Genomic DNA, 15777 nt, shown 5'->3' with positions numbered 1-15777 from the left:
AATTTACTAAACGGCACTGAATTGTATAATTTGAAATGGTTGAAATGATGAATTTCATGTTATCTGTATTTTACAACAACAAACATCACACACACACAAAAAGCCCATCTTCTGTTAGGTACTTCAGGTTTGAATGTGACAGTGAGAACTTTCAGTTCAGTTCAGTCGCTCAGTCGTGTCCAACTCTTTGCGACCCCATGAATCACAGCACGCCAGACCTCCCTGTCCATAACCAACTCCCGGAGTTCACTCCGACTCATGGCCATCGAGTCAGTGATGCCATCCAGTCCTCTCATCCTCTGTCGTCCCCTTCTCTTCCTGCCCCCAATCCCTCCCAGTATCAGTCTTTTCCAATGAGTCAACCCTTCGCAGGAGGTGGCCAAAGTACTGGAGTTTCAGCTTTAGCATCATTCCTTCCAAAGAAATCCCAGGGCTCATCTCTTTCAGAATGGACTGGTTGGATCTCCTTGCAGTCCAAGGGACTCTCAAGAGTCTTCTCCAACACCACAGGTCAAAAGCATCAATTCTTCAGTGCTCAGCTTTCTTCACAGTCCAACATTTACATGCAGAATGGACTGGTTGGATCTCCTTGCAGTCCAAGGGACTCTCAAGAGTCTTCTCCAACACCACAGGTCAAAAGCATCAATTCTTCAGTGCTCAGCTTTCTTCACAGTCCAACATTTACATGTATATACAACCACTGGAAAAACCATAGCCTTGACTAGACCTTTGTTGGCAAAGTAATGTCTCTGCTTTTCAATATGCTATCTAGGTTGGTCATAACTTTCCTTCCAAGGAGTAAGCATCTTTTAATTTCATGGCTGCAGTCACCATCTGCAGTGATTTTGGAGCCCCCCAAAAATAAAGTCTGACACTGTTTCCACTGTTTCCCCATCTATTTCCCATGAAGTGATGGGACCGGATGCCATGATCTTGGTTTTCTGAATGTTGAGCTTTAAGCCAACTTTTTCACTCTCCACTTCCACTTTCATCAAGAGGCTCTTTAGTTCCTCTTCACTTTCTGCCATAAGGGTGGTGTCATCTGCATATCTGAAGTTATTGATATTTCTCCCAGCAATCTTGATTCCAGCTTGTGCTTCTTCCAGCCCAGTATTTCTCATGATGTACCTGCATATAAGTTAAATAAACAGGGTGACAATATACAGCCTTGACGTACTCCTTTTCCTATTTGGAACCAGTCTGTTGTTCCATGTCCAGTTCTAACTGTTACTTCCTGACCTGCATATAGGTTTCTCAAGAGGCAGGTCAGGTTGTCTGGTATTCCCATTTCTTTCAGAATCTCCCACAGTTTATTGTGATCCACACAGTCAAAGGCTTTGGCACAGTCAATAAAGCAGAAATAGATATTTTTCTGGAACTCTCTTGCTTTTTCGATGATCCAGCGGATGTTGGCAATTTGATCTCTGGTTCTTCTGCCTTTTCTAAAACCAGCTTGAACATCTGGAAGTTCACGATTCATGTATTGCTGAAGCCTGGCTTGGAGAATTTTGAGCATTACTTTACTAGCGTGTGAGATGAGTGCAATTGTGTGGTAGTTTGAGCATTCTTTGTCATTGCCTTTCTTTGGGATTGGAGTGAAAACGGACCTTTTCCAGTCCTGTGGCCACTGCTGAGTTTTCCAAATTTGCTAGCATATTGAGTGCAGCACTTTCACAGCATCATCTTTCAGGATTTGAAATAGCTCAACTGGAATTCCATAACCTCCACTAGCTTTGTTTATGGTGATGCTTCTTAAGGCCCACTTGACTTCACATTCCAGGATGGCTGCCTCTAGGTGAGTGATCACACCATTGTGATTATAAAACTAGAGTAGACTCATTAAAAAACAGACTTTTGACATTCATCAGTAAAATTTGTGTACTTATTGAGTAAATAATAACCTTTAACTATCTACTGAGACTTAATAAACAAAATCCTTCCCAGCGTCTGTGTTTCTATAGACAAGTCAAAAAGAATTAATACAAAGAAGAATTCTCTTTTGGCTGTCTTTTTACTTTAAAATGTATAAATAGAAAGTTTTTCTAATTTTATTTCAAAGCTACAGTTTAGTGATATTAACATTTAATATTAATATTAACTTAATATTAATCTTAAATTAGTAGTCTTTTCTGAACATTCTACCAATTCGAAGTTTGAGTCCTGGCTTTGGTTCAAGTGACAAACTGTCAGTATTGGACTCCTTCCTCTCCCTCTAAGCTAACTGAATTCCTTGGTCTCCAAACACCCAAAATAGTTAATTTTCTATCAAAAGAAAGAGAGAGAGATTATTTTTATGATTTTATTTATCTATTTACTTACTTGGCTGTGCTTGGTCTTACATCAAGCAGGATCTTTGTTCTTTAATTGTAGCATGTGGGATCTAGTTCCTTGACCAGAGATCAAACCCAGACCCCCTGCATTGGGAGCATGGAGTCTTAGCCACTGAACCATCGGGAAAGCCCCACTTCATTTATTTTTATTGTAGTAAAATACACATAAAATATACAATTTTAACCATTTTAAGTTACAGATCAGTAACACCAAGTACATTCATATTGCTGGGCAACCATCACCATGTCTCTAACACCATTCATTCAGAGTCAAAGTTCTGGTCCACAAACACTTCCCTGTAGGAGGTTCAGTACTTGAGAAAGAATTTGTAATAAACCAAACCTCCTAGGATGGGTAGCTCCAGAAAAAAAAAAAAAAGAATCTTACAGAATCCATTCTATCTTGCAAAACTGAAACTATATCCTTTAAATAATGACTGTTCCTTTCTCTCTCCCAGTCACTGGCAATCAGCATTCTACTTTCTATCACTGTGAACGTGACTACTCTAGATAAGTCAGGTAAGTGAAATTCTACAGTACAGTTGACCCCTAAACAACATGGGTTTAAACTGAATGGGTCCACTTATTCTCAGATTTTTTTTTAAATAGTAAATACTACAGTGATATATACTCCAAGGTTGGTTGAATCTGTGGATGCAGAACTGTGGTTATATAGGGCTGGCTACAAGTTACATGTGCAAATTTTCAACTGCATGGGGATGGGTGCCCTAACTTCCTCATTGTTCAAAGGTCAATTGTATTTGTTTTGTTGTGATTGGCTGATTGGCTTATTTGACTCAGTACAAGGTCCTCAAGTTTCATCCATATTGTAGCATGTATCAGAATTCCCCACTTTTTAAAAAAGTAATAATGGTACATTATGTCTGTACACCACATTTTGCTTACCCATTCACCTGTTGATGGACCCTCGGCCTGCATCCACCTTTTACCTGTTGTGAATAACGCTACCCTGACGAGAGTGCACAATAGGCACTGCTTTTTGTTAGAGAGAAAAGAGAAAAACTTTTTCCAGAAGTTTTTCTTCCCTTCCGGCCTGGCAGATTTTCCCTCACATATTATTGCCTGAAATTCTCTCACATGTTCATGCTTAAACCAAGAGAAATAGGCCACAGTGTTTGCTTTAGAGTCTATATGTTAAGCAATTCACATTTTATGACTTGTAGGGCTTGGGTGGGGGTTATTTGTCTCCTGAAGCTCTTGGCTGTGAGGACTCTGAGTTCCACTATAAAAGAGAATGTGAGTGTAAGTCGGTGAATTACACTCTTGGCTGCCAAGACTAGTGAAGGCTACATATACAAATTCGGGTGAATGGCAGATTCATATAGGATTTCTATTTTTAAACCTTGAGGCTGGTGAATACTACCTCAGGTTCCTGGCTGGTCATCATTTTTTCTTTAAAAAATTTTTTATTATTTATTTTTTATTTTTGGCTGTGCTCACTCTTCATTGCTGTACACGGGCTTTCTCTAGTCAGGAGGTACTCTTTGTTGCAGTACGTGGACTATGCCTTGCAGTGGCTTTTCTTGTTGCAGAGCAGGGCCTCTAGGTATGCAGGCTCAGTATTTTCAGTTTGAAGGCTCAGTAGTTGTGGTGCACAGGTTTAGCTGCCTAGCAGCACATGGGATACTCCCAGATCACAGACTGAACCCATATTGGCAGGGGATCCTCAATCACTGGGTCACTAGGGAAGCCTGACCATCATTTTGTGTTTATTCTCACTTGTGCTTTCTTTCTTATGACCCAGTCTCCCACTACTTTCCTCCATTTGAAATCTTTCCATTCTTCCTCTGATGCTCTAATTTCCTATTTCCCGATTCTTCTCACTGAATTCTTTAAAAAAATTTTTTTTATTTATCTGGCTGACCTGGATTTTTGTTTCTGCGCACGAGCTTTCTCTCTAGTTGCGGCAAGTGGGGGCTACTCTCTATTGCGGTGTGCGGGCTTCTCACCATGGTGACTTCTCCTGCTGTGGAGCACAGGCTCTAGGCGCTGGGCTTCAGTAGATGTAGCTCACAGGCTCAGCTGCCCCGCGGCATGTGGAATCTTCCCAGATCGGGGATTGAATTCACGTCCCCTGTATTGGCAGGTAGAATCCCAATCACTGGACCACTGGGAAAGTACATGGGTTCATGGAATTCTTCCTTCACTTTCTGGTCTTAATAAATACTGACTCTTCTCTGAAGATTCTGTCTCCCTGCAATTTTTTTTGAATTTATGCTTTTTTTGTCTTTCTGATATCATTTACTTATAAACACCAAGTCCAGGTATTTGACTCTCTCCTTATTTTTCAATGCTACATCTAAACCAGGAACCCTCTATTTTTATGTAAAACTCCTGTTCCTTTCAAAATTTCATGATATTTACTTATACTGTTCCCCACGTCCCTCATTTCAGTCACCTTTTGGCTTCCTGGTTACTAGCTCAGATCCCCACCCACCTGGTTCATAATCTGATCTATGCCCATGATTTCAACTCTCACCTAAAGCTAATGAGTCCCAAAGCTATGAAAGAAAGTGAAAGTGAAGTCGCTCAGTCGTGTCCGACTCTTTGCAACCCGTGGACTGTAGCCCACCAAGCTCCTCCGTCCATGGGATTCTCCAGGCAAGAAGACTGGAGTGGGTTGCCATTTCCTTCTCCAGGGGATCTTCCCGACCCAGGGATCGAACCCAGGTCTCCCACATTGCAGGCAGATGCTTTAACCTCTGTGCCACCAGAGAAGTTCCTGTAGATATGTAGCTATATCCCAAAGCTATATAGTCAGCTCAAATCTTTCTCTTAAGCTCAGTAGCTAATTGCCTCCTGGGCACCGCCCTCTCATGGTGCTTAAACATTCTTACTTAACAGGTAGAAAATTGAAAAAACAGAAACCTGGGAGTCTCCCTTGCTTTCTCCCCACCTTATCCCACCCTCCTCTGGGTTCCACTGTCCTAATATATCTGAGCAGTTTTTTTTTTTTTTTTTAATCTTCTCTTATTACTATGAAGGCAATGGCACCCCACTCCAGTACTCTTGCTTGGAAAATCCCATGGACGGAAGAGCCTGGTAGGCTGCAATCCATGGGGTCGCTAAGAGTCGGACACGACTGAGCGACTTCACTTTCACTTTTCACTTTTCACTTTCATGCATTGGAGAAGGAAATGGCAGCCCACTCCAGTGTTCTTGCCTGGAGAATCCCAGGGACGGGGGAGCCTGGTGGGCTGCCGTCTATGGGGTCGCACAGAGTCGGACACGACTGAAGTGACTTAGCATAGCATAGCATCAGATCTCCCATTTTCTTAAAATCTGATTTATGAAAACAGTCTCCTAACTGTTCTTTCCATTCCAAGCCATTCTCTATAATCCTGCAACCAGCAGTCAAAAATGCAATCTGTCATTCCCTAAATGGTTTCCTTTATAACCAGTTTAAAGTTCAAGATTGTTACCATAGTATACAAGTGCATGTGTGTGTGCTAAGTTGCTTCAGTTGTGCCTGACTCTTTCTGACCCTATGGTCAGAGTGGGTTGCCATGCCTGTTCCAGGGGAATCTTCCCAACCCAGGGATCAAACCTACATCTCCTGCATGGCAGGAGGATTCTTTACTGCTGAGCCACCAAGGAAGCACAGAATATACAAGTCACACTTCCTAAAATTATGTGATTCAAAAAAAGACTTGAGTGCCTAGGCAGACTGCTTTGCCCCAGCAGTACTTATGTATTTGTTGAATGAAAATGAACATCTGGTCTAATTCTGACTCCTATGCTGTTTGCAATTGACTGAATGGGAGTCAGTTTAGAGGAGAGAATATTGCTGAGTGCTGCAGCTGTAAGAATCTCTTTTAAAAACCTAAAGTCTGTTACATAAATTATGTACTCTTTAGACTCTTTCCCACGTTCATTTATACAATTGATCATTGAAACTGCTTTAGAAATATGTGTATCAAATATTTAGCATATTTCAAAGCTTCCTTAATAACATCCCTAATAAGTGGATCTAATTATGTGTTTATTTACTACAAACACCTATGAATAGCAGATAACCTAATTATAGTTTATTATTACCTCTGAAGCATTCCAATGAAAATGTTTTCTCTCACAGAGTTCACATTGCTTTGGTGCATGAGTATAGAAAGCAGCAGATTGTTTTCCATGATAGTAGGTTTTAAATATTTACCTGCCTGTGCTGCATAATTTAGCACTAGGGAGTTGGATAGATGTCATGCCAAGGTTACAGGATATATTTCCCCTCTGTGACTTCTATGTGAAGTTGTAAAAGTGGAAAGTATTCTACTGTTTTACTAACCAATTAAAATTTGTTTTGTACAAGTAAATCCACAGAATACCAATGTTTGTGGTATACACAGTTTTATTTTGTATAATTACCATGTAGTTTAATGAAAGAATCAAAGCATTGTTTCTCACATCCTGTTATTGTATATTAAAAATAAAATTTATTTGCTCTTGTAATCTAAGACTTTATGAAAGTAACAAAAAATCATCCAGAAAGCTTGTTAAATGTATATTATCTGTCCTAAAAAATCAAAACAAAGTTCTGTATTTTAAAATGTGGATCCACCAGCTGTCTAATCAGACAAGAAAACAGTTCTTTTGTTCGCTCACTCTAATAAATGTTACATCTTACTATATTCTTTGTGTGATTGGTTATTTGGTTGCCCTACTGCATAACAGAAAATAAATAGTCGTGCAGTTACCTCTTTTTGTGAGAATAATAATAAAAATAATTCAAACCATTAAACACATAAAAGAATGAAAACGTTTCAAATCTAATTTTGAACTTTTCAACTCTGCATTCTGAAAGATTTTCTTTCCCATGTGGTTTCATAGTCCGCTAGTACAGACTGTTAATTTTTCACTTCTAGCTCTTACTGTAATTCCCTACGCAATTCAGAAGCATGTCTCGTAGCCCTTGTTCCAGCAAAATCTTACAGCATTACACTTCGCAATAATTTAGTATTTCTCTCAACACACCTTATGAAAGAGGATAAAAATTTCCATTTCATAAAAAGCCTTCGCAGACTGTTCTGTTTCAATTCTGGAAAATAAATATGGAAAATGAAAGCACACATTCCTTGATATTTTATAAGCATTTACCTATAGTCCCTTCAGAATACTTTCACAGAAAGAAAAGAAATACTTGTATTTTTTACCAAAGTGGAGCTCGGTAGAAAGGTCTACATTAATCTAAAGGATTTAGTCAGTCTTCAGAAACCGCTTTCGGGGTCTGCGGGTGTTTCGGGGAGAGAGAGAAATAAACGGCACAGTGCATCCTGGATCTTGTAGTTCCCGCGTTCGAGGAGAGGGCGTGGTGTTCACGGCACGCTGGGAGTTGAAGTCTGTTCAACAGGAACTCAAGGCAGGAATGATGTTTTGTCTGTCAGAGACACCGCTTATAGGTGGATACTTTCCCTTGGTTCTGTGCTTGCTATATTGGTGGCTTGGAGCGAAAAAAGGATGGATGAAGTAAATAGATCAGGGGCCTGTCGGTATGGCTATTGCACATTTCAGTTCAGTTCAGTTGCTCAGTCGTGTCCGACTCTTTGCGACCCCTTGGACTGCAGCACGCCAGGCCTCCCTGTCCATCACCAACTCCCTGAGTTTACTCAAACTCATGTCCATTGAGTCGGTGATGCCATCCCACCGTCTCATCCTCTGTCGTCCCCTTCTTCTCCCGCCTTCAATCTTTCCCAGCATCAGGGTCTTGCCATTGGTCTGGCTATTGCTGCCGCCAATCAATAGGCTTTAATGCCCCGGAAGTGGCTGACCTACTAGGTTTGAAGGGGGTGGGGTGGGGCGTTTCTCTGACTACGGTGGCCGGGGAGCTCGAGGTGCCTGTGGCTGCGGCGCTGAGGTCGGAGAGTCGGCTTGTATGCGCGCTGCTTTTGGGGCGGCTGCTGCTGGAGCTGGAACATTTCCTGGTTGGTGGCTCCTGCACATCGTTTACACTTCTCCAGTTCTCTTTTTGGTGAGGGAGCGACTTGAGGTTCTTCTGACTCTGCTAGCCTCAGGAGAAGGTTGGGACTTAAGAGTCTCTGGTCCTCTCGAAAGATCGGGTTCCTTGAGGAAGAGGCGGGGGTTGTCTTGCCCTCAGTGGAAACCCTGTGGCCAACCTTTTCGGCTCTCTGAGGGTTTTGGCGTCACCCTCATCTCTCCTTTCTGGTACCATTTTTCTGACTCTTTGCCCTTCCTGGGCTCCAGCGCTAACCCTAAGCCTTCCTGTGGGCAGCTGTTTCCCCTCCTCTAGAGGGTTTTCTTAGGTGTTTCAGGCACGATCTCTTTTCTCCTCAATTCTTGCATCTATTTAGCTCCTTCCCTATTTCTCTCCGATAAAAAAAAAAAAGAAGAAGAAGAAGAAAAAAAAAAAACCCAAATCAGATCCTCAAGATCTTAATCTTCTCATTCCTCACTCCTTTATCCCTTTTTAGGCCTTTGTTACTGCTTCAGACACTTAATACATTTGCCTGAATATCTTAATGCTTTTCCATCCAGACCTTAACAGTTTACTCACTCTATTTGGTTCCTACTCATCCTCAACCCTTCCACCTCCATCCACATCTCAGGGCTTTTTTAGGTTGGAGGTTCAAATACATCGTTATGATGACTGGTGAATACGAGAGACTGTCAACTATCAGCTAAACGTGACTCTATGGAGTTTATTCTCTTTGGCTTCCGTTTTCGGTTTGTTTTGATTATTTTCCCACAAGGGTTACTGCTACCCCATGGTTAGAGGAGAATACCTCCTCCTAGAGCTCCTTGTATCTGAAATACTTAGATGGGATCTTTTTCTCTTTTCCTACTCAAGACATATGTCCCCAGTGGAATTTTTGCGATGATTTTATGTCAATTAATAGCAGATAGACACAATTAATAGTAGATAGACACAATAGCTCTTTCCTCCTTTGTTGTTTATGATTGGTGATTAGATTGTGAGTCATTGAAAGTACCCAGAGGGATTGGAAAAGCTTTGAAAGGAAAAGTTTGTGTATATACCAATTTACAAAGTAATAAAGTGTCTTCCGTGAACAAGGGAGAGTTTCTAATTAGTTCAGTAATCTAATGCTGTGTTGAATTAATAATCTCACTGTAAAATTCTGGGAACTGTTTAAAGTTAAAAAGTAGCCAATATAAGAAATATTACAGGTTTGTAAAAAGAGTTTAAAACCCATTTTAACTGATCCTCTTTTTTTCCCTGTAAAATTGAATGCAAATATATTGAAGAGTTTATTTGTTGTGATTGTTTATCACATATTTCTATATATTTTGATAGAGCTGGTAAAACTGCTTTATATAATTTATTACTCACTAGTGTTTTGTAGACAGAAACTTTTGTACTTCTTGGCTTTCTGGGGACCATGTAACTTCAGTAACTGCAGCTTTCTTTTATTCTCAGTATTTTACTACTCTAATAATAAAGTTATTGTTCTTCTTTAGGAATCAAATATAATCTCTATGTGTCAGTAAAGTATAAATATTAATACTTGTACACTGTCTACTTGGTGGGGTTATTCCTAATTAATCAGAAATGGTTTCAACCATGCTTAAGATTGAGGGTGAATGTACATATAATATTTCAGAATTAATTCACTCATGAATTCTTTATTGAATAAATGATGAGGTTAGACATTGCTCAAACTTAATATTTTTCCTGAGATTTTATTCATTTAATAGGCATTTATTGAATGCTTCTTACTGTTTAACTGTTGTCACACTATCATCAAAACATTTACTGAGAGCATCTTCTTGTCCTCAGCTCTGTACTAGATGCTTTAAAGCATTATTGTATTGAATCATTATAACAACTCAGTGTGCTATTGAGTATTATTTACATTTAGCAGATGAAGAAACTGAAGTTCAAGGAGTTCAAGTCATTTAGTCCAGTTCCTTTTGACTCTTCCCTCTTATTACAGCTGCAAAGATTTGTTCTATACCCTGGAGTATGTTATTGTTGTTCAGTCGCCAAGTCAACTCTGCAACCACATGGCCTGCAACATGCCAGGCTTCCCCGTCCTTCACTGTCTCCTGGAGTTCACTCAAACTCATGTCCATTGAGTCAGTGATGCCATCCAACCATCTCATCCTCTGGTGTCCTCTTCTCCTTCTGTCTTCAATCTTTCCCAGCCTCAGGGTCTTTTCCAATAAGTCAGTTTTTTGCTTCGGGTGGCCAAAGTAATGGAGCTTTGGCTGTACTTTGCATTTAAGTTAAATAAGCAGGCTGACAGAATACAGCCTTGACATACTCCTTTCCCAATTTTGTTTCATGTCTGATTCTAACTGTTGCTTCTTGACTGCATACTAGAGAGCATTAATTCAGTAGATACTAAGCAGCTATTATGTACCAGATACCCTTCTAGGTGCTGGGAATATAACTGAACAAAAGAGACAAAAATCCCTTCTCTTAGGGAGCTTACACTCTATCAAAATGTATGACGTGTAAACCTTGCCTTCAGGAAACAAAAAATACAACCAATATGGGGGGCTTCCCTTGTGGCTCAAATGGTAAAGAAAATGCAACCAATATGCATTAGATTTCATCTGTTTTAAAATGTTAAGGTTGAAAGATAAACTAGGGCATATTTCATGAAGATGAAATATGATTTAGAGCTAAAGTATTGAGTAGGAATTTGGTAGATAGAAATTGGGAGGAAAGTAGTTCCAGTTTGAGGCATAAAATGAGCAAAATTCTAAATTATAGGTAAGAGATTGGTGGAAAGTATAGATAGCTAGACTGGTATCTTCAGTTCTTTGCATATAGGTGCACAGCGTTGACTGAATTTGAAGCAAATATTTAAATGAATGAAGCTAGGGCAAGAACTCAGCAGGCAACGTGGAATTAGATAGGTGTCATGTCATTATTCTGGGATTTAAGGAAAGGAATTGATTTGATAGCTGTTAGTGAAAGAACCAGTAGGACCTGTTAATTATTGAATACTGGCAGTAGCGCAGTAGCCAATGGAAAAGGGAGGTTAGCCTACCAGGTTTGGACTGAGTGAGCCAGATTTACCTGTTTCATCAAATCATGAGGTTTTTTTCCCCCTTGTTTATTTTATTCCAAGATGTGCCATTATTTTATGAACTGCTATGAAAGAAAAAAATTGCCAACTAAGCATACAGAGATTGTTGACTATAAGATGTATTCCGTTTCGGAGTTAAAGATGTAAAAATAAAAAAAATGAAATCACAATGTGTGATCTAGAAATGATGAAATAAGGTACTCCTTATAATTTTTCATGAACCTTATAACTACTTAATTTTTTTGACTATTTATAAATAAGTTTGTAATCTTTGACATGCATTCAATCATTTAGCATTTATATATTTATTTACTAGGCAGTTTTCTAGGCCACGGTGATACGGTGATGAGTAAATAGCATCTCTACCACACAAAATGTATGAGGGAAGGCAGACACAAATATTCCATCAAAAAAGGTAAAGGTGCAATTGTTTGTTAAGTTTTATGAAAAAAGACTAGATGTTATACAGAAGAAAAACTGTTTTCAGAGAAGATAGTGTAGATGACAAGAGGCCATATAAGAGACGATAATACCTTAGACAAAGTGATGGTGAAGGTAAATAAAACTGGAGGGATTTTAGAGATGTTTAGGTGTGGAATTTGGTGATTAATTGGGTATGAGAAATGAGGGAGAGAAAGGTGCCGTTGGCCACCACTAGATTTTTTGGCTTGTGTAACTAGATGGATTGTGGTACAATTCATGAAACAGAAAACAGTGTAAGATGACTGGGTTTGGGGGGGGCATGCTTTGTTTTCACTGTGGCATCGGTGTTAAAGGTTAATGTCTTAATTATTCTTTTTTTCCTTTAATGTCATTGTTTAAGTATATTTGAGGAATAGTGTACCTGAAATAAGTTTTTTCAGTATTATTTTTCTTGAGCGGGCAGGGAGGAAGTTCTAGATGAAGGCCTTTGGAAAAATATTGGAATTTGTTTTGAATTTTTATGTAACATATTCAACCATATATATGAATAGATAACTGAGTAATAAAGCTATATATCATCTTTATTTTCACTTGGGATTTGGCAATAAATTGAGCATCTGGTTAAATTCTAACTTCAGTTGGTGTATATATAAACATAATTGTGTTTTAGGGAATGCTTTTGGTTTTTTCTGAAATGACTCCTTTATGTAATTTTTGGTAGATATTCGATCAATACAGTTGGTTATTTAAAAGTTATATCTCATAGTAAAAAGCTGTAGAGAATACAGAGCAAAAAGCTTGGGCTTGGAGTCAGGTTGCCTGGATTCAAGGTGTGTTTTGCTATTTTGTAGCAGTATAATCTTGCAGCATTTAGCCTTTGTTAGTTTTTAAATCTATAAAATGAGTATAACAGTAATACCTGGCTTAAAGAGTTGTTGTGAAGATTAAATGAGGTGGGATGTGTGCATAGGTTAACAAAATTCCCAGTACAGAGTTTGTTTTATTGTTGTTATGATTATCATTATAGTGATGTTGTGTCTGAGATCATCTGGATTTCTGTACAACATTTTAATTTTAGAGTTCCTTTTAACTTATAGATCTCAATTGGGTAAAAAATTTTGTTTGGTAGTCATATTTGGATTTGGGGAAAATATAAGAAAACTTTTGTTTATTTACAATTACTCATCCTAAATGAGTTAGCACATGTCATCTTTCCCAGAATTCTCACCAGAATCTGTCTGCCAATGCAGGAGACTCAGATTTGATCCCTGAGTTGGGAAGATCCCCTGGAGAAGGAAGTGGCAACCCACTCCAGTATTCTTGCCTGAAGAATCCCATGGACAGAGGAGCCTGGTGGGCTATGGTCCATGGGGTTGCAAAAGAGTTGGACATGACTTAGTGACTAAATAACAACAGCAACAGCTACAATTGGAAATTAATGATGGATTGGCTTGTAATTACTTATTATTTGTTAAAATTATTACTTTTATTTTTAGTCCAACCTTTCTGGACTTTTATTGGCTTTTAGGTCTTATGGATAGGGTGAAGAAGTAGTTAAATGCTATAAAATCTGATCAGCTGCTCAGCGTCAGTTTAATTTCCATCCTTCTTTTTTCTCCCAACTTACTTTCTTTTGAAAGTTATAAACCTATAAAAAAAGTTGAAAGAGTAATACAATACCTATATATCCTTCACCTAGATTCACTTGTTGTTAGCATTATGGCTCGTTTGCTTTTTCTCTAGCATGTGTGCACGCACACACACACATACATGCGCTTAGTCACTTTAGTCGTATCCAACTCTTTGTCACCCCATGGGCTATAGTCCACCAGGCTCCTCTGTCCGTGGGTTTCTCCAGGTAAGAATACTGGAGCAGGTTGCCATTTCTTCCTCCAGGGGATCTTCTCAACCCAGGGATGGAACTCACATCTTTTACGTCTGCCAGTGTTGGCAGGTGAATTCTTTATCACTAGTGCCGCCTGGAAGCACACACATAAATGCACACTTTTCTTTTCTTGTTAAACCATTTGGAAGTAAAGTAGAAACATCATGACACTGTCTTCCTAAATATTTTGTCATGCATCTCCTAAGATCTAGGACATCCTCTTAACATAACTATAATGCTATTAGCATACCCAAATAATTTAATTTTTATTTGATAATATTACCTAATGTACAGGCCATATGAAAAAAATTCAAATTTACCCAAATGTTCCAGTAATTTCCCTTATAACTTTTCAGGAAAAAAATACTAAATTTAAGAGGAGATTATAAATTATACCTAGTTGTCACATCTCTCTGTTTTCTTTTATCTAGAACAATCCTCATCTTTTTCCTCCTGTCTTCCTTCCTTTTTCTTTTTTGGTCTTTCAAGACTTTGACAGTTTTGAAAAGTCCAGGCCAGTTGTATGTAGAATGTCTCACAAAATGAATTGGATTGTTTCCTCACAGTTTCAGGCTATGTGTTTTTTCCCCCTAAGATTGTTATTATATGATAGTTATTGTAAACTTTTCGTTTGATTACATCAAGAGTAATATAATGATAATTTGTAAGTTATTGGTGATGTTAAGGTTGACCACTTAGGTTAGACAGATTCCTACATTCTAAAGATATCTTTTCTGTTTTGTATTTAATAATTAATCTCTGGACGTGTTACTTTATCATTGGATATTCTGTTTTCTATTAATTTTTTTCTATAACAGTGGTTTTAGTAACCATAGATGATCCTTTTCTGAATCAACCATGGCACTGGTGGTTTGCAAATAATGGTTTTCCAGTTCTCTCATTCTATCTACATATGTTGGTTGACTATCTCTCGAAAGAAGATGTATTCCTTCTCCTTTTCTTTTTAGTTTCACTGTGTACCCAACAATTCCTTTTTAAAAACTTTATCCAGTGTGATGATCTGTTACCAGTATTCTTTTAAACAATAATGACGTTACTTAGTTTATTTATGGCTGTGTTGGGTCTTCACTGCTGCACAGGCTTTTCTGGAGTTTGCCAAGTGGGCTTCTCATTGCAGTGGCTTCTCTTGTTGTGGAACATGGCCCTAGGGTGCACAGGTTTCAGTAGTTGTAGCACGTGGGCTCAGTAATTGCAGCCCCTGGGCTCTAGAGTAGTTGGGTGCACAGGCCTAGTTACTCGCAGCATGTTGAATCTTCCTGGATCAGGGACTGAACCCATGTCTCCTGCATTGACAGGTGGTTTCTTACCACTGAGCCACCAGGGAAGCCCGTGTTAGCATTATTCTCTTTTGATGATTGAGTTATCTCAAATTTGATTAGTCCCTTCAAAGTAGTTCCTATGACCTTTGTATATGTCCATATTGGTATTTGGGCACCTTCTTCCTTTTTTGTACAATAAATGTTGCAGGCTTACCTTATCTATTCTCTGCTTGAGGCTTGGAATCAACACTTTGACCACCCTTTTTTACCGCCAGTACCCTTGTTCATTTTAATGGAAAATGGTACTTAGAAACCAAAATTGGGCATTGAAAAAACTCGTTACTACTGGAGTATCGTTGCTTTCGGGCCCTTTAAATGGACACACACACACACACGTTTTAAAAGAAATCATGATTTTATAGGATACCTTCAAGTTCAAAACCACAGAGTTCAACTTTACCTTCCCTCAGTTTATATTTGTGTCTCCCTTTTCCTACAGGGAGAATTCTGATTCTCAGCCATATTAATATATTTACTCATTTATATTTACTGTGTCTTACACACATATATGCCTGGAGGAGGGCATGGCAACCCTCTCCAGTATTCTTGCCCTGGAGAATTCCATTGACAGAGGACTCAGGCAGGCTACAGTCCATGGGGTCTCAAAGTCAGACATGACTGAGAGACTAAGCACGCACACACGAGTACACACACACACACACACACACACACACACACACACACACACACACGCTAGTTTTGGAATTACTATACTGATACTCCCTCCTACAACAGATTTACCAAGTAAAGATTTCTTTGCCAGTTTATGTCCT

The 15777-nt window shown here is 39.0% G+C and overlaps 1 protein-coding gene across 3 annotated transcripts in view; it reads left to right on the top strand.

Annotated features, from left to right (window-relative positions):
• The first annotated feature begins 8143 nt into the window (after positions 1–8143).
• ATG4C (autophagy related 4C cysteine peptidase) overlaps positions 8144–15777 on the top strand; it is a 95995-nt gene continuing 88361 nt past the window's right edge. The window contains exon 1 of one of the 3 annotated variants that reach the window (XM_061411746.1): positions 8144–8263. The gene's annotated coding sequence lies outside the window, so the exon portion shown is untranslated. Of the gene's footprint in view, positions 8360–15777 lie in introns of all 3 variants that reach the window. The other 2 variants (XM_061411745.1, XM_061411747.1) reach the window with 2 other exon arrangements.

Source organism: Bos javanicus, chromosome 3 (genome assembly GCF_032452875.1).
Source record: "Bos javanicus breed banteng chromosome 3, ARS-OSU_banteng_1.0, whole genome shotgun sequence".
NCBI lineage: Eukaryota > Metazoa > Chordata > Mammalia > Artiodactyla > Bovidae > Bos > Bos javanicus.
The sequence above is the reverse complement of the archived record's forward strand: the minus strand, read 5'-3'. Positions and strand labels throughout refer to the sequence as shown.